The sequence below is a fragment of the Molothrus ater genome, chromosome 6 (assembly GCF_012460135.2).
Source record: "Molothrus ater isolate BHLD 08-10-18 breed brown headed cowbird chromosome 6, BPBGC_Mater_1.1, whole genome shotgun sequence".
In the NCBI taxonomy this organism is placed as follows: Eukaryota; Metazoa; Chordata; class Aves; order Passeriformes; family Icteridae; genus Molothrus; species Molothrus ater.
Window position 1 is genome coordinate 7996243 of NC_050483.2, and position 20250 is coordinate 8016492.

General features: G+C 41.0%; 1 protein-coding gene across 3 annotated transcripts in view; it reads right to left on the reverse strand.

Moving 5' to 3' along the window:
- The window catches only part of SHANK2 (SH3 and multiple ankyrin repeat domains 2), a 250055-nt gene that overhangs the window by 88759 nt on the left and 141046 nt on the right, over window positions 1–20250 (reverse strand). The gene's annotated exons all lie outside the window — the stretch shown is intronic.

A 20250-nucleotide genomic window follows, 5' to 3' on the forward strand; every position in this document is an offset into this window, starting at 1 on the left:
ATGATTATTTTTTTGGTGCAGAGAAACCTAAAAAACCCAACAGTTCTTTTTCTGGAAATAGAAACTCTTTTGTCACCCATGTTTTAAATGTGACATATTTTGAAGGGCTGTTATTCCTTAAATAAAGACAGCCTAAAATAATGTCAAAGCCAGGGGCTAACAACTGTGGAAATCACAAGTTAAAACTGCTCGAGCACGTGTAGTTTTCCATGGGTGACACCTTTCACTTCTACTTCTTTGGTGCTCTTATTAGGTTGGGATAAGGTCAAAGTTAATACTCAAGGAAAGAACTGCATTTCACACCAAAGGTGGGAAGTGATTCTTTGTTATTTGCTGGATGTGGATAAAAGAAATCACATTAAATCCCAAAGTTAAAGAATGTGTTTTTAGGCCAACAGAAGACATTTGGCAGAAGTCAAGATCTTTATTAATAAATCTCATTCCAGGCATAGATGGCAGCTCATAGTAATATCTATAAAAACAAGTTACAATTTGTATTTCCTTAACCATCTACTTAATTAAGTACTTCATAGCCGAATGCAGCAAAAGGCAGCCTTTATATTCTTTTAACTTTATTTTTGTGTGCTTAGGCACTGTAAATTCATAATCACAAAGATTATTCTTTGCTATGCTGCCTGTTCTCTTAATGTGTCAATTTTATACACTTTAGTATGGAATGGTAATTACAGCCAGACAAAATGGTGAAATCCCCTGTTTAGGTTTGAGTCAATGCTATACCAATGGATTCAGGCATTGCTGTCCTCTGAAAGTGACCTAAAAAGCTTAATTGAACAGTAACAGATGTAACCAGTTGTTCTGTTACATAACTGAATAGAATAAGGAAAAACATCTGCATAAAATGGCAAAGCATTCCAGTTTGGGAGAAGAAAAGGGCAAGAGTTCAGAAGCCTGAAGGTTTAGTCATTGTCTCTCAGGAGACTGTGGTCTACCTGTTCAGGGCTAACAATGAGTTAGCAAGATCTGTAGAAATCACCAACAGGAGCCAGAGCTCCATCCCATCTCCCCTGGACTTCTTTTTCAATGGTTTTCCCCTTGTGCACTCTCAGTCTGGAGTCACTGATTGTTCCAGGAGTTGCATTTAAAGAGGTCTTGAGATTCACCCATGGACCTGTCCCCTTCTGTTTCTTCCAAGCTTGTGATTCCAGCCTCCACAGTGATCTGAGGCCTCGTGGATAAGGTGGATTTAAGCAAGCACAAAACCAAAACTGGAGCCTGCAGGGTGTGTGCCCCAAGGAGCACATGGTTCCCAGGTCACAGAGCCAGCATATCCCAGAGCTGTCCTGCCACCTGCTCACTGCCACCTGTGCTGCTTCCAACAGGGCCCCGACCTGCGCTAGCTGCACCATGATCAACTCTGTGGCTCTGATTTTTTCCAGGAAAAACCCCAAACCAACACTCTTAATTTCAAATCTTATAGTTAAAGCATTTAGAATCACAGAATGGATGGGGTTGGAAGGGATCCTCAAGACCATCCAGTCCCAGCCCTTGGAGAACGTACAGGGTTGAAGCTCAACAAGACTCAAAGCTTTTGCAGTATTAAAACCGGGAAGAGAATTCAGGCCTGGCTTGAGAAGCTGAGCTGAACCTGAGGAGGATTTCACTAAGCCTTAGCCACTGTGGGCGAGATCAGCACCAGCTCACGGCACGAGGCTCCTTGGGAGTGCAAATGTCAGCACGAGCTGACACTGCAGCTGCTCCTTCTTTAAGTGGTCTCCAGCCACAGACGGTCAGGGAGAGGGAAAATTCTCCAGCCAAGCCAGAGCACAGAGAGCAGCCAGAGGGAACGAGCAATGCTGTGCTATTCCTGCCTCTTTGTTTCTTTTGGAGGGCAATGATCAGGTGTTGGTGTCCTTCCAAAGGCACACATGATTAAAGCCACGACACTTTTAGTAGCTGTGCTGCATATTGCAGTATAAGCACAAAATTCCCTTGGGAATGTCATCCTGCCCATGTGCAAATAAAGAGGAAAAAAGAAAACCTGAGCAGATTTTTTTTCCCTCCACCTATTTTTTTTCAACTACTGTAGTTTTAAACTTTAGCTGCTATAATTTAAAAAATATTAATTAAAGAAATGCAAAAGTTTAGACAGAATTTCTCCAATTAGCTAGCAGGAGTCAACATTTGTGTTCTAGGGAAACAGAAGGGTTTGTGGTTTGGAATTTTTTTTAACTATGAAAAGCCACAGCTCAAGTGTTAAAATTTTTATTACATTCTGAATCCAGGACTCAGTTGAAGACTAAAGAAAATCTTGTGCCTACTGAGGCCTAGAATATATTTCCATTAGTGCCTGAACACTCTCCTTCGAGTGAGCAGTTAGTCCTGAGGGCTTTAAGAGGATATTTATGCTCAGGTATCAGCAATTCATCAGCTATTCTATTTGGAATAACCATCTTGCCTATTTACAAAAGCAATGAGTTAAGCTGTATTTCCTGGGAACGCAGCAGAAACAAACAGCAGGAAGTTTTCATACTCAAAAATCCCTGACTGTGCCACAGATCTGAAAAATTATATTTTAGTCTGCATAACCAGAGAAAAACCTAAACAGGACCCAACAACAGCTGTCTCCAGATATTCTGGCCCCACTGATCTCCTGCCTTGCCATCTTGAACCCTCATCTTCTGTTGCAATGTGCAACCCCTCTGCTATTTTTGCTTCAGAGCTGAGCTATGAACCCTTTTTTTTTGGGGTGGGGGGGGGCAAGAAAAAAGCCCAATCCCATACTAATCTGTATTTATAACTCCATATTTAATTTTTCTTTGAAGAACTCTTGTACCTTGCTGAGGTGTGGGGTGGAACAAGCTGTTTATCAACAAGAGCTGTTTTCCCATTTACACCTTTATAGTCACAGAGCCTCTTGCCATGATTGCTGGGATATCTTTACAGAGAAAAGAGACTCAATTGCTTCTTCCACTGAGCCTGAAAGAAGGAAACCTGCACAACTCTAAAATATCTTTCAGAATTTTCTTAAGGACCCTGGTCTTTACTGGCAGGAATTACTGTCTTTTAAAAAGAATTTCAGAAAAAAACAACCCTGACTTGATTTGGCAGGGGAATTACTTTTCAGGGTTAATTACTCTGGCAACAGATTTAAATAGATAACCATCCATTTAGCAGATTTAATGACTAAAAAGAACTCTTTTGTTGAAAGATGACAGGGAGGATTTTGCCTTATTGCAGTTCCAAGTATTATCAGTAAGTTAACCTGGAAAATAGCTGGGTTGTCACTCCAGTTTGGCAAAAAATTTAAAAAAAATAGAAAAAAGCACCAGAATCACCATTACAGGATCACCAAACTAATTAGAACTGTGAAGGACAGCAAGCACTGGGTAACCTAGTGGCAAACATCACTGAGCAAAGCAAAAAGAGCTCAGGCACAAGGGCAGAGGGGTGGAAACAGCACAGGGAACGTGCTCCAACCCAACCCAGCCCAGCCTCCAAGGAGAAGAGAGATCCCAGACCTCTCCTGACACTCGAACCTCTCATGTGAGATGGGCCTGAGGGACACATGCCTGCTCTGCTCTCCCTTCTCTCCCTGCCTGCTGCAGCAGCTCAGAGCAGCAGCTCCATGGATACCTCAGGTTTTAGCTTTTCTATTTTTCAGATTCTGCACTGCTTTAGTGTGTACTTCTGAGTTTTATATTAGGGGATGGTAAGCTAAATGACAGAGTAGGGAGACAGAACAATTCCTTCTCTATCTTGGGACTGAGGACAACCAATACAAGTTGCAGGCCCAACAGGACAAGCAACGTGGACTGAAGAGAGAAAAACAAGAAGGATGGGACTGCATGGGCTGAAGCTGGAATTGAACAATTAACTCCAATATGCAAATGAAGCAGAACTTATAACAGTGAGAGACACTGTGACTGGTTGTGCATTTTGTGACCATTTTGGGTTCATCTTGGGTGTAGCTCTGGCTGCACTCTTGTGCTGCCCAAGGTGGATCCACTGAGGTTTTTTAATAAATCCCTGCTTATTCTTTAACTCTGTCCAGCCTCTGTTCTAGGTCAGCCTTCACAAGGCATCAGCTTCTGATGACCAAGAGCCTGTCACAATTCCAAGTCCCCAGCCCGGATCGACGGCGGTGTCCAACCTCACGGAACATTTTCAGGTTCTCCCAGGGAATCCCCCCACAGGAGTATTTTAAGTGCACACACCTCAAAAGGCCATCCTTGCTGCAGCTCATGCTCAGGAGGGAGTTATCCTGAGTGGGAGGACAGGCTCAGGAGCAGTGTGTCAAACACTCTGGGCTTTGTTCCCCTCAAGGGGGGTTAGGCTTGAGCACCAAGTGAGCATCAGCTCTTAGCATAGACACAACCAAGGGAGGATTCTCCAAGGAAAGCACAATTTTCACCTTAATCCAATTTAAAATGTGGCTTGAGACACATTCTAACAGAGCCCCTTTTGCTGCCTGCCTCCACCTCAGTGAATTTCAACATGAAATGCATTAAATAAAGCAGGCATTGGACCACAGGCAGCCAAATAAAATCCTGCTGGGTAGGACGGTGCTCTGCTTTGGAAAGAAAATATGGGATGCTCCTGCACTCTAGGTTCTAATGGAAAATCTAATTCCTCAGGTAACCCAAGCAGAACACTGGGAACTTTGCCTTTTAAGAGGGCACATCTGGTCTACAAAAGAAGCTTAATCCAGGAGTTACAGGGTAAATCAAACTGAGGTCACCTGTGCAAAATATTTTTTCACTATGTAAAAACTTGTTCAGAGTAACCAGGAGGTTGGAACTTGCATTGTGCATTGAACAGAGCACGAGCAGAAACTAAAAATTGCAGGAATGTAAATCTCAGCAATATATTTATTTGGGAAAAATACCCAACAACTAGTCATATAGAATTTGAAATAACTATGGTCCTTGGCAGCTCTGTGTATTGATCACAGGTTAAAAGTAATACCTTACACCATTCCCATCAAGTATCCTTTTACATAAGAAGCAGAAATTCATTGTTTGACACTTCTGGCTGCTTCATCTGATCCTCCCAAAATCTATTTCTTTTTAGAGGTGTTTTTTTTTTTTCCTTGTGCCTGTTAAATCTAATAAAAAATAATTTGATATTTATGAGGAAAAATAGCATCAAATCAGGCTTCTGTTGAACTCAACTACTTTCTCCAGCTCACTAATAACTACATATAATGCAATAATCATGGGGACTTCATTTGATAGTGGCCAATAATATGATGAAACTAAAATAATTATTAGCGTTACTGATTGGGAGAATGCAATTAAACCTCTGGATATTTGATCAGATTAGCAAAAGAAAGGCAAAGCTCATTCAAATAATATTTATCTGAGTTTGCTTCCTACTGCTATGATATGATGGACGTTGAATTAAGGCTATCTATCAGCTCCTGGTCTGCATTTGGATTTAAGGAGGAAAACAAAAATAAAAATGCTTATCAGCATGGAAAAAGCAGATCCCATATAATCCCAAGCATGGCCACACAAGATTTACATAGCATAACAGTCCCTTGCAAATTTTTGTGCTAGGAGACATTCAAATTATTGAATAAGCGTGTTAAATATATGGCCTGTCCATTCTCTGAGCAGCCAACGCGACCAAGCCCTGTGTTTGGGAGGGAATGATGGAAAGGATCCATGGCAAGGTCCTGGGCACCCTCCCCACAGCAGCTGGCAGTGCTCTGGGGAGGTGGAAGGGAGAAGACAAACAGCCTTGTTCCTGTCACATTCCCCCAGTGCCAAGCTGAAACACAAAGCGAAAGGTGCAGCCTTCCCAGAGGTGTTACAAGTGTGGGAGGCAAACTTTCTAAAAATTAAGGCACTAGATACTAAATAACAGGCTGCACACAGAAAACCAGCAATAAATCCCACTTGTTCATTAAGTACAGGCTAATTTCAGATCTTGTAAGTGACTTATGGATAGGTCACGTATGTAAGAGCTTACAAAGGACTTCAAATTGATTTTTTCAGCTGGGCTTGGCTATCAACACTTCTCAAATGCCTTAGAGACATTTGTCTTTCACTTCAGGCTACAAGCACATTTTGGTCTAAGATCCCACATTTGCCACCCCAAAATCCTCTTCTCAATTCTTCAGTGGCTGTGGGCCTCCTGTCACCTTGTTGTCAGCAGTTCCCACTTCAACTGCTGTTCACTGAGAGAGTAAAATCATCCAAATGTACTTTGCTAAAGCAAAACTTTCAAAATACACTGTGAACTTTTGTGATCTTTGCCTTCTCCAATGTGCAGATACAAAATGTAGGTTCTGGTGAGAAACTTCTATTTCATCCCACAGGAAGCTGTACGAGGTAAAACAGGGTAAATAAAGTTGTTACTACACTGCCTGTCATTGTATGGCTCATCTAAAAATGTTATTCCACTCCAAAGTTGTGCTGATGACCTCATATACAAATGCAATATCTGCCCTATTATTGTCACAGACCAAAAGCAGCCAACACACAAACCTCAGAGCTCTGAAATAATTATATTGGCCCCTTTGCCCAGCTACTTATGCGGTTAAATGAATCATTTTTTGTCTTCTTCAATTCCTTTTACATGGAAAACCATAAAAGAAAAGCCTTATAACTTGAAGATACATCTAATTTTATTTCTTTTAAAAGATCTAAGCAGACAAAGCATATGCATGCACATAAACTCCAAAATGAGTCACATGAAGCCAATAAAGTTCATACAGCAAGCAGCTTAATTTAATTAATGGGACAACTTTGCCTTCTGCATTTCTGATGTTGAAACAGAAAAAGCTGAGTGTTGAAAAGTGGGAAAAAGATGGAGTAGTCAAAGCAAATGCCACAGTACAAGTGTTTCTAGATTATTTCTAGTCACTAATATCTATGAGAGAGAAAAAAACTGAGGCAAACACTGTGCCCACTGTGCCACCAGTAAATTGCATTAAAACTGCAAAACAAATGCTATTTAACATTAACAATCCTGATAAAATATTATTTTAGCAGATATTTAAGCTTCTGATAAAGTATCCCTGCCAACCACTGAGCTCAAGTGGTGTCTTGCAGTTATCTTTTATGAGGTAGGATATTGCTTATTAATTAGGTTTAATAATTTTTATACACACCTTTTTTTAATCCATAGTAGTATTTTCTACAAATTAATACATTTTAAATGCCTTCAGTGAGAAATAGTATGTTCACAGCTAATGTGACCTCAGTGATAAGTTTGCTCTGCATTTCACATCTTCACTCGATTGCAAAATTGATGCTCTTCCAATAAAAGATGTCTATCAGTTGCAGTCTTTAAAAAACACACCAGGAAAATTTAAATTATAGCAGGCAGCTGAACTTGACATTAACCTAGCTCTGTTTTGTGAAAAAATACACAAAAATAATCATGGATGCTATACAGATAAGCCTACGGTTCAAGATATTAGTTTTTGAGGGTGTTTTTGAATAGTGAAATTTAATTTCATAGATGACTAATTAAAGAAGGAGACATTTGGAAAGTACCTTGAAATCAAAAGTTTGTCTCTGAAAAGCTGAGAAATTTATGTTAATAAATAGAAACTCAGTCAATAGAACAGTAAAATAATCAGAATTTGACTACATCATGTACCACTAAAACAAGTGGTCTGTGTGGAAAAAAATCAGTGTTTGCTATGAAACTGGTGGTGAAAGCTGAGAGTCCAAAATGAAATCATAGAATCACAGGATGATTTGGGTTGGGAGAGACCTTTAAAGCTCATCCATTTCCACCCCTGCCATGGGCAGGGACACCTTCCACTATCCCAGGATGCTCCAAGCCCCATCCAACCCGCCCTTGGACACTTCCACGGATGGAGCAGCCCCAGCTCCTCTAGGAAATCCATTCCAGGGCCTCAACACCCTCTCAGCAAAAACTTTCTCCATCACATCTACTCTGAACCAAACCTCTTTTAGTTTACAACCATCCCCCCCTTGTCTCCCAGTAAAAAATGTGTCCCCATCTTCCCATCAGCTCCAGTTAAACATTGGAAGGGCACAGTAGGAGCTCCCTGGATCTGTCTCCTCTTCAGGCTGAGCAAGCCCAGCTCCCTCCAAGCCTGTTGCTCGAGGGACACTCATCCATTTGGCGACAGCTTCATTCCCAGTGCCAGCGTGGGGGTGGAGCAGGGAGCTCCAGGTTGGCAGCACGTTTTTCATCTCTCCCTGCAGGAAGCACCAGGGCAGGAGAGGAGTTTGAGTTTCCTTGCTGCTCCCTGCAGTGCCAGCCCTGGAGGGGCCCCAGAGCTCCCCCCATCCCTCACAGCAAGGCTTGGGGCACCCCTGGGGGCCTGCAGCTTTCCCTCTCCTGCTGCTACCCAGAGCTGGAGAGAATGAACTGCCTTTGTTCTTGCAGTACACAGAAAATATTCCAGAGGAAGAAAAAGAGAAAGCTTCATCTGTATTCACAGAAAGAGAATATATATATCTATCTATATATATATATCTCATATCCTCAGGATGGAGATCTAATCGTGGAATGGGTGGGATGCAGTTCAAATCTCTTTGTCAAGCATAAAGTAAAAAAAAATTAAAATTTTATATATATACATATATATATATACACATATATATATATTCATAGAATTATAGAACCATCCAGGTTGGAAAAAGATCACCAAGTCCAACACTACAAGGCCCCCCACTAGCCCATGTCCCCAGGTGCCACATCCACACAGCTTTTAAATCCCTGCAGGCACGGGGACTCCACCACTGCCCTGGGCAGCCTGGACCAGGGCTGGACCATCCTTTTAGTGAAGAAAATTTTCCAAATATCCAACCTAAACTTCTCCTGGCATTACTTGAGGCCATTTCCTCTCAAATGTGATGGGACCATCTTGAAAACAATGTATTGGGTAGGCATCAAATGCTGACTGTGCCATTTATGTTGCAATAAAAAATGAACAGAATAATAAAAAGGAGCATAATAATAATAATACATTTGTACTGAATAATAATATTAATTATAGTCTGAAAGAGGCTAATCACAGGAGCTAGTACTCATGAAGGGCTGTCAGTACACTGATGTTTCTGTAGCATGATCTGCCACATTCTCCTACCCAGAAGCTTTTACTTCCTTTTAGAAAATTCCAGCTGGAGAAGGTAATTAAATCTGTGATATAAACATGTTTCAGTGAGTTTGTCGGGTTGAGGTATTCAGATCACTAAAGCAGTACCTCTGGTTTAAATAGCACTGATGAGTGACAGGTACAGAAAGTGTCTGTAAAATGGGAGTAGAGTCATCTGCTGTTAATGTGTGGTCACAAAACAGAACTCATTCATTGGAGACTTTTTAGAATTTAGGAAGCAAAAAAGGGAATAAATGAGGAAAAGCAAGGTAAATCTTACAGCGCACGTCCCAGCATCATCCACAAGCCTGACAACTTAGGCCTGGGGAAAAGAAACAGTGGCAAACTAACAACCAAAAAGCAAGTTCATATTTGTTCCCTTTCCTCTCCTCTCTTTATAGCTCTTTTTGCCCCCTAAGAAAAGACTCAAGCTTTTAATCTCAAAACACTTCTTCAAAATTATAATACCCCAAATCAACAGTCACACAAATGACTACACAAATTTTATACCATAAAAAGAAAAAAAATCCTCTTAGGTTACTAGGTTCTGTAGCAAGAATTTCATAGATTACAATCCCCTTCCACAAAGAATTCCAAATATTCTGCTGGAATTAAACTGGGGGAAGTGGATTGCTACATTCCTGCAGCTTTTAAACAGTTGGAATGTGTCCTAAATGAAACATAATACAGCAAATAACAAAATGATGAGCTTTCTCAGAAGGACAAGGACTGCAAATATACATTATTACCTTTTAAAAGAAGATGCTTCCTACATATATTGCTAGTTTTGCAATTTGATAAAGCAGCTGGGGAGAAATGATATTAAACACATAAATTTTCTTTGTTTGTTGTATATTGATTGCAGTGAATTAGATTCAATCTACAGCTACTTTGTTTTGGTTTTGAGAGCTTGTTTGGAGTCAGTTGGCTGCAAAAATACCATTTTGCCAAGCCCCACTGGCACAGACAGGGGAGCAGAGTCGATGAATGCATGAAGAGTTATTTTGGCAAAATGACTGACGTGGGCAGCCGGCGGCCCAATCCCATCTCCCACCCGCAGGGATTGCTGCTTCCTGCTGGCAAGGGCCACCTCCAAGGCAGCTGGAGCCTTTTCCAGCGGGGGGCAGGAGCCAAGGCTGGGTGGGAAGGGGCGCAGGGCTGCCTGACCACCCCTGTCCCTGCCAGGTTCTGTATCCTGGCTGCACATCCCGGTATTTCTCCCAGTTGCTTGGAGACAGTTGCTGTGTTACAAGTCAACTGGAGCTGTAAAACAGCACCACGGGCACGGATTGGTGATACTCTGTCAAGGGGGATCTTGTACTTGCTGACTGCTCACAGCTCTCTCCCTGCTCTTGAAGATGCAGAGATTTAGGTACTTCAGAGGGAATGACTTAGGAAGGTTTCTGTCCTCACTGATACATTTGTGATCCGTGTTTAATACCAAATGAAACCTGAAACTGCACTGATCATTTCCCAGTGTTGAATTTTGCTCACAATATTTTTCTAGTTGCATGAAAAAATGTGGAGATTGTCATTATACAGGACAAGGAAAATATTTTATACACTTGCTCAATAAATAAAGGGCATATTTTACAAATTAGTAGCTGCATTTTGATCTTGCTCAGTATTTGATATATTAAATACATTTCCCTGTTATGCTTATGAATCTACACCATGTGCCAGAGCTACCTGATGTGAAACATGAAGAATTTAATTTACTGCCACCCTTTCTGTCCCTTAGCAACTTATCCTCACTAAAATTTCTGACATCTTTTGCACTTTGCATGCATGTATTTTAAGCCAACCAGGAATTAGAGGCACAAATACATTTAACAAAAAGAAAGCAGAAATACAGGATCCCTGAGTCCTCTGCAAAGCTGCTTTTTGGTCAGCCCCAGCACATCCTGGTGCCCAGGGGGATTCCTCCCCAGGTACACTTCCTTTGACATACTCAACACTGGCATCCCCTGCTCTTCTAGTTAAGCTCCAAATGCTTTACTGGTTTTGAATTATGCCCAAGATCCTATATCTGATCATTGTTGTACAAATTTAACAGGACAGCTCACAGAGCACAGCCCTCAAAAACTGTGCTACTTTTCCCTGTATTTTGAAATAAGGGAATTTATTTCTACCCTTTATTTCATATCCCAGGAGGTCGTTTTCTCTTACTACACAATAAGCTGGTTTTCAAGCACATCTTTCCCAATGTCCAAATGAAAGCTGAAACTGCCAAGGTAGTTATTCATACAACCACCATTTTTTTCCAAAAACATGACTTCCCATTTTGGAATCACTAAAGTTGGAAAAGCCCTCCAAGGTCATCAAGTCCAACCTTTGACTGAACACTACCATGCCCCTGAACCATATAACGAAATGCTAAATTTTGGCTCCTGAAAGCTGGTGGGTTTTTTTAATCCCTTTTCTAGCAATTCTAATCTTTCTGACACCAGCACCAGCTCTCCAGCTGTGGGAACATTCCTAACTCAGTTCTCAGGCTGTTTCTCTAAGTGCCCTGAGGAAGCAGCCATATCCCAAACTCCTCCATAGTTGGACTATGACTAAGAAGCCTCTGAGGTTTCCATCAATAACATTCTCTTTCAACAACACTGCCTTTTAAAGGTCCATCATCCTTCAGGTCTGCTGACCTCTGGCAGACCTCCCTGTTTCTGGCACATTTGAAAGAAAAACATCTATCATCAGATTTTTATGCCTTTGGCTACCTCTTCCCTGAAATCTATTTTGGTGAGCCATAAAACAGACTTTTAACTCTGCAGGGATAAAGTCTTTTCTCCCTTGTTCATATTTCCAGTTTTAAAATAAGGCTTCCTAATTCTTAGTGACACTGTTTAGAAGCCATTTCACAACACTGTCTTTTTGGTGGCTGCACTCCTAATAGACAAAAAATGAGGAAGGAAATAAAAAAACCAATCAGATAGCTTTTGTTTTAAAAGGTGTCTAAGGCAGGCTATGTAGAAGGATACTAAATTTCCAGTCTCAGAGCAAATAAAAATACTTGGAGAACCAAAGAGAAATCCTGTTTAGCTTAATTCAGAAAAATGCTTTAATTTTGCAAACCAGGTATTGCTCTGGAATTGTTTAATTTTTCATCCTTGAGCTTGTTGTAGCAAGGGTTATCCTGCCACATGCTGGGTAAGGCTTTCTGCAGAACCATCAATCCACATAAAGTGTATCCAGACAGCTCCTTGGACACCAACCCAGGACAATTTTGAGAGCTCTCAGGAGCTGACCTGTCTCTCTCACTAAACTGATGAGGCAGCACTTCTCTGTGAAGCCAATTCTTTGCAGAAATATTTCATTATAATCTAGCTTTTCTGCTACTTTTCTGCATCACAGAGACCACCAGCTCAGTCCTCCTAGAATGGATGGCTTGGAGCGGCCAAATTTCTTTTCAGACCAAGCAAACCCAGTGCAATTTATCCAAAAGACCATTGATGGAATTAGGATATTTTAATGACAAACTGAGTCACAAATGCACGATTCACAACCGTTAATTTATTAGGTCATATAACAGAGAAAGAATTTGATGGTAACACTATAACACAGCTGTTTTATTTCAGAGGTGGAACGAGGCCAAGGATTGGATAATTGTGCTGCTTCAATTAGTGGTGAGTGGAGAGCTGGTGAAGTGGCATTGTTTGCTGCCAGGCAGGAAGCCCGGGGAAGCTCATTAACCAGCCTGAGGATGGGAAGGGCTGGGGGGCTGATCCTCAACAGGCCATGGCAGCACAGCAACAGCAGGGACCTTCCTTTCCCTGCACACTGAGCACAGTCAGCAGCAGCTCAGCCTAAAATCTGCATTTCCCAGAAAACAAACACCCTGCATCTTCCAGCCATAGGATATTGGGCAAAATTGTCTGGGCCTACGTAGAGATCTCAAAGAATCATGGAATCATGGAATGGTTTGGGATGGAAGGGATCTTGAAGGTCATTTAGTTTCAACTCCACTGCCATGAGGGAGACACTTCCACTAGGCCAGGGACACCTTCCACTAGAACAGAAATCTGATGAAGAGTCTCACAATCAGCATCTGTGGTCTTCTGTCCATTTCCCTGGAAATTCAATCCCACACACTTCTCTTTTTTTGTTCATTTCCCTGCATCAGAAGTGTTTATTCATCCTTCCTCTGCCCTGCCTTTATCAAAATACAGTCAATCCTATCTCCATGGCAGTGATGGGCTGTCAACATTTTAAATAATGTTACCATAACTCAGCTGTCCACAGCCCCCAGCTCTTGGGGCAGGATTAGGGTCCTATGGAAATCATTCCCTGCAGAAGTTGGGAAGCTTTTTCCTCAGCCAAGGAAAAAAGCTCACAGTGCTGTATTATGTTGCCGCTGCAAATCTCTCCCTTGTAGGACCCAGACAAGGATGGAGAAAGGTTGTCAGCATTAACCACCATGGTTGCCATTCTTATCTGACCTTGGGAGTGAAGGGGAACAGGGGAAAACAACGAATCATTCTCTGTATTTTTCAAACTGCTGGAAAAAAATTGTCAGAGGGAGAATCATATCATCTTCCTTTTTTATATTCTCACCTCCTTAGAAAGCTTATTCATATCCCTGTCTCTATTTAGGCTTCCTAACACGTACTCATCGGTGCATTTTTGGAGGGGCACAGGAAAAGAGGGGCAGGGGAGGCTCTGCTCCCCAAAATCACCCTCCTGGCTGGCTGAGAAATCAAAGGGTTAACAGTATTATTATTATCATTCCTCACCACTTGCATTACTCAGAAAAATCCCAGCAGGCTGCCAAAGCTGCCACAAAACATGAACAGCCTGAAGAGATGGATACATATGGTGGCTGAGGCAGCTACATCCAGCTCAGGCTCCCACTGCCACGAGGAAAGCTCAGAGAAAAGGGATCTCTCCAGACCACACAGCCCCAGGAATGCCTGGAAAACGTGACAGCCCTTCAGGGAGTTGGACTGGCATTGTTCTGTTCCAGCTCTCTCAGTGTTACTGGGTTCTGAAGTTTATTTTGGGATTGAAATGAAGTGCAGAATTTGGACATCTCTGCTTGAACCATGGGGTTATCTGCAGTCCCTGACAGAGGAATCTGAGGGGACATCTGGCACTAACATCAGGATGACAAGGCATGGAGCAATGATAATGCTGCAAATACAATCAATGGTTTCACCTTTTTAAGAATTCCTCCAAAAGTGAGGAATTTAAGTAACCAAAATAATTTTTAAAGGATTGGCCAGCCTTCCCAGATGTTAGAAAGTGCTGGATTTATGCTTTTTCCCCACATATAAACAATATGTTACCAGCCTAACTCCCATTTTTTACTGTTGATAATCTCTGAGTGATTCAGTGCCTTGATACAAAGCCATAAATCTGACAATTTTCAAACATTCAATTTTTCAAAACATGTACTGCCATTGCCCTCCTACTGGTATTTATGTGGAAACACATGGACTGGATTTATCCAGCCCAACTTATATTCCTGCCTGAATGTCCTCTGAGCATTTGTGCCTCTAACCTGGGACAACCAGGCCCTTGGATTTATGCCCAGCTGTGACCTGAAGTCCCCAAGACTGAAAGAATTTCTACAAAATTTCTGAAGAAAAAAAAAAAATCACTATTTTATTTTGATTTGCTTAGCCCAGAGTCTTTATTCCTTCTGGAAATAAGTTGCCATGCATTTTCTACCTTGCACAGTAAGTTTAGTAAACATTACATTTTAAATGAGGTTCTGTAATTCCAAGTCTAAGTCTAACTGCTTTCCTTCAACCACTCCTAATATATCCTAAAATCCCAAGAGAGCCATTCAGCAAAGGTGTTGTTAACTTGCAAATACAAAGTGGATCCTCAGGTTGATATCTTAAAGCTTTATTCTGCATCACAAAACATCTCAGTCTGTTAAACCATTGGATCAAAATGTCTCAGCAGGCTGATAGAAAAAAAAAACAATTTGTAATCACTTTTTTCCCCATTTTCTTGTTTTCTCCCCATCTCTTTCAACTTTTGAGATTACATTTGTAAGAGTTTTCCTTCCTGATTTATTTTTCCTCATTAGCAAGAAGATTGACAAATGAAGAGAAGTATGCTGGGATTACATTTCATCTATTTTTGGTCTCTCTGCCTGTCTGATAGCAGCTCATCCACTACTTGGAGGATCTTACTCCAAATCAGAATGAAAGACTCAAAGCTGAACTTAGCAAAAGATGAGCAGAGGGCAGCAAGACTGGATCTTACAAAACCTTGTAAATACAGATTATCTATACTGAAAGCATCAAATAAAATCAACCCCTTCTTGTGGTAGAAGCAGACAGGGCTTGCAGGGAGCAGGAGCATCCTTTGGGAATGGGTTATTGAGCCTAAGCTTGCACACATCACTCCAAACTCCACATTAAGCAAATTCTCAAGTCCGCAGACCAAAGATCTCATTTTATGTTTAGTATATGAAGGACCAGATGGGCAGGAACCTTCCTACAACTACAGACCAAGTGATTTTTTAATGTCTGTCACTGTAACAGGGCAGTTTTCAGAGTAAACTTTGTGCTGAGAGAGTTCCCAGTGTGCACGGGAGAGACCAGGAACCAACGTGAATCAAAACTAATTAAAATAATAATTCAAAAGAGACATTTCTCCCAAAGACATTACTGCAGAACAATAAAGAAATTGCTGTGCAAACATGGCATATTTTATTGAAGACAACATTTCTTTACTCAGATCCCTATGGACTAGAAACCAAAATCCAAAGTAGGAAGAAAAATGTTCCTTGTCTATAGAATATTATAAAATTGAGATATTAGAAGGGAAAAAAATAAAGCCAAAAAAAGACCAAAAGCAAAAAAACAACAAACCCTGATATTCTCCCATGGAGACAAGTAAGAAAAAGAGTTTTCTAAATGTGGATTTGCACATTCATGCCAATTTGAAAGTTAAAGCTTAGAATGGGTCATACCTCTCCCAAAAACTGCTGTCATGTCACTGATCTGTGCTGATTATGAGTAACTGTGTTAAAACTATCTGGGTGGATAATTGCCTGGCAGCAGCAGTTTTGCATATAAGATTGTCACAAGAAAAAAAAATTAAAAATAAACAACTTTTACATCTTACTACATCAAAAGGTCTTGAGAAATATGTAAATTGGATTAATGAAATTCATTTGTACATTAAAAGCAGCAAAACAGAAAATATAAAACTGCTTAAAATATCAAATGTTTTTTAATATTCAGAAAGTCAAGCTGAAGCTTCAATAGTAATCCAGCAATTAGATATGGGTTAGTATGCAAATGGAGGAGGAATTTCTCTCATTAAAAATTCCTCTGTAATGTCAGGAAGGTGGCAATATTCCTGTGTGGAAAACCTATTCTTGGTGACTTTTACAACAGTGTCAAATATCGTACCAGTTCCATTTTTATGTTCCAAACCCTTCCCTGTTTTCTAAGGTTAAAGACAGGAATTTACCCATTACATAATCCCTTCAGAAATGGAAAACCTACCCAAACAATCTTCCTATTCCAGCAACAGTTAACATTAGAAGATCCTAATCTACCCAAAGAAATCAAACCTTCATTGCAATCTGCCTTGAAAAAGGACAAGAACAAGTCAGTGCCTGAATGACAAGATTTAGTGTAGCTGCTTTAGGAGCATTTGAATAGCTCAGAGAGGATCCAGCCACAGCCACGGGAAGATTCATCCACTATGGAAATGTTCTGAATCCAGCATTTCCAGTGAAGCAGCTGAAACATGAGCACTTGGACAAGGCAACTGCAGAAAGCTGGAAATGCCTCACAGAATCCTAAACCCATGCAAGTAATGCCAACTTCTTTGCAAGGAGAGAACCAGAGCATGGTTGAGGTTGGAGAAACCCTCAAAGACCACTGAGTCCAACCACTAACACAGCACTGCCAAGGTCACCACTGGCCCATGTCCCAAGTGCCACCTCCACATGGCTTTTAAATCCCTCCAGCAACGGTGGCTCCACCACTGCCCTAGGGAGTGTTCCAGGCCCCTCTTCCTGGGGAGATATTTTCGCCTTATATCCAATCTAAACCTGCCCTGGTCCAACTTGGGGTCTATTCCCTCTTGTCCTGTTCCCTGGGGGAAGAGGCAGTGGCTGTCATAGCCTTCAAATGGCAGCAGTTGCCCAATTTGGCATTATTTGCTATGATTCAAGGCACGAGCAAGTTTCTTTACTCTCAGAGCTGCCAAAGAGAAACACCAGGTCTCAGGCCTGAGGTTTTCACACCTTTACACGTGGAACAAGACCCTTCCAGGGAAAACCACCTTGATCAATCCCTTGGGGAGACCAAATAGGAATGAGTTCAGGCACCCAGGTTTGAGGCCATACCATGAGAAAGGAGCAAAAGGACCAAAGTTCTGAACAGCACTCTGCAGAGGTTTGCTTGGGATACAAAGAAACAGGAAAAAAATTGCAGGAAAAGGAGAGAGGGAGATGCATATTCCTAGTCTTTGTGTCTTGGATAACAGCTACCTCCATCATTTCCAGCTCTGAAGAACCATCACTTTTTTAGGCGTGCACATGATTTCTATTAAATATCTCCAAACTATTCTAAAAATGCACAGGGAATTATGGGAACCAAAGAGCTACTCCTGGACAAAACCCATCTTCAATTCCACTCCCAATCTATCTGGTTTTGTACAAGCCAGCTCCAAAATAGGCACAATCAATAAGGCATATTTTGATACAAAAAACCCAAGAAACTTCCACAAAATTATTACAATGGATGCATTGCTAGTCATTTAAAAACAATTTCCTCTCTAATTTAGGGGTTAAAGTGAGCCATAATCATCCCCAGTGTAAATAAATACACCAGATGCAGTTAAGAACTCACAAGCCTGTCAGCAATGACCATGGCTTCTCACAAATCTATCTGGTGCTGAAAAGTCACAGGTCAAGTCCATTAAGAACAATAGCAGTTGTTTGGAGAACAGTTCTGGAAGAAGGAATTGCAGTAAGAAATACCAGGGAGATTGATGTGGTGAAATAAAAAAGGATTCTTGGATTTTGCTGCTTGTATTTTTTTCAAATAAAATACAACATAATCAACACATGACTTTTGTATCTGCTCTGCAGATTTTTGTATGATATTTGTCCAGAACCAACCCTTTTTGTAACAGGCTGTAAATAAACCCTTCCATTACTTCTTTTTATGAACTTCCATGCTTCCAAATTTTCTCTTCATCAGCAAATAAAGGAACGCTTGGGTACCTACTCTTATGCTATCATCCTACACACTCATTCTTGAGAAACTTCCATGCATTTGCTATGACAATTTCCAGTGCTCTGATCAGCAAGATCAGAGACCTTCAAGTTCAGCCACATCCAGAACACAAAACACAGGAGTCACCACTCAGCCATGAAGGCCACACAGGACAGCCTAATTTGATCATAGAAAAATTATGTTTTTCTAACAAGTGAAAAATTTCTACCACAAGATGAGAACAAGAAATCCACCTCCCCAGACAGCTGCCAGAATATATGAGGCAAAAATGAGGTAATGATAAATTATTATTATCCTTCATTGTTGTATACAAGAGTCTGTGAAGATTCCTATCAGTGGCACAACAGGATGTAAAATATTATTTCTAATCTGATTGATTCTAAGTACATTTAAATTTGCTTATTAGAGGAATGGGCTGAGCCACACAGTCACAAGGCATGGGAAATGCTTTGAAGGTAGAGAAAAAAAACTAGGCAGGGATTCCCTGGAAAGCCACCTTCTCCCTTACTGGTGTCCTGCAGAGCTGCACAGTAATTTCAGAGGAGCACAGCAGCTCTGAGGGGGATGGCCACCATTTATTGGGATAACTCCAACACTGAATATATCCCCATGTTTTTACCATTAGCCATCTTAGCAGGAGAATAGCAATGGGGAAGGAAGCCTTCTGCCTTTTTTAAAAGCAGTTAATGGATTAAATGTGAACCCAGTCTTCTGTAGAGGACACATGCTAGAGATTGGATATAAAAGGAATTTTAATCAAAGGAATGCAGAGTTTCTGCTAGATCAGACCCAAAAGTTCAGAATGTCTTCAAATCAAGTGTTTCTGCAGTTCTTAGCACCCACACAGAAGCTGTGGGGAGCCTGCTGTGTGTACCAACATTAGGGATTTATTTAACCCGTCTGAAACCTCGAGAACAGTTTAGGAACCTCATTCCACAGTAAAGGTTAAAAGGGGATGACACTGAAGAAATCCAACCAAAACCCCCTAAATGAATACAGTACATGTCCACCTACAGAGTTCTCATTTGCTTTTTCCGATTTGGAGATAATAGCAAAGATATATTTTCCTAGTAGGGGTCCATGAGTGAAGCTATTTTTCAGAAAACTTGAATTTTTGGGATAGGAAATGTTACTGCTCCTGAAGCCTATGATGATCAGATGCTCCTACTCTTCCTTTTAACCTCTACACAGACTTGTGGCTCGTGAAACACAACCAGCAGATGAACTGAGCATTTCAGTGTCAGCCAAATTGATTGGCAGTCTCAGAACATGAAAACCTGTCCATAAAAAAAGGAAGAAACCATGACACAACACATGTGATAGTATTTCTCCTGCTTGCAAGATGCATGCACCTCCCCCAGAAAAAGGAAAAACAAAGAAAATAAAGAAGGAAAAATTCCAGATTTTTAGATTAGTTCTGTCCTAAGACAATAGGAGTTGGCCAGTTCATTCTCCACCATTTGAAACAATTCATCTGCTTTTCCCTCACCTGCAGTTTTGCAGGTTTGTAGCAACATCCTGCAATTAAAAGAAATGGTATTTTCTCCCCTTAAATACCAGGCACAAGTAGTGTTTTTCATATAGCTCCAATCCAGCAACCAGGTTTCCATAGTATCCAGAGACTAAAAAAAGCCAACGGCCTTCAGGGAAATTAATTTTAATAGAATGTCTTGTGGTAATTGCCCAAGCACAGCACAAAAATGGCATTTATTTATTTGGCGTTAGTTTTAATACTTAACCCCAACACCTGAGAGCTGGAAATGGAAGAGATGCATTGTTCCTGTGCTATTTGAAGAGAGGCTGGGCAGATTTCTGCACGAGTGAAGACCATCCAGAGCTGAGCTTTATGTGAATCACAGGATGGTCAAGGTGGCTGGATGCCACTGGATGGCTTCTAGGTTGCCAAGAACTGGCTATTTATACTAAGCAGCTTAACTTTATACAAATTTGCCATTTTTAGAGGATTTTGTAGTAGGAGTTTGGGGAAAC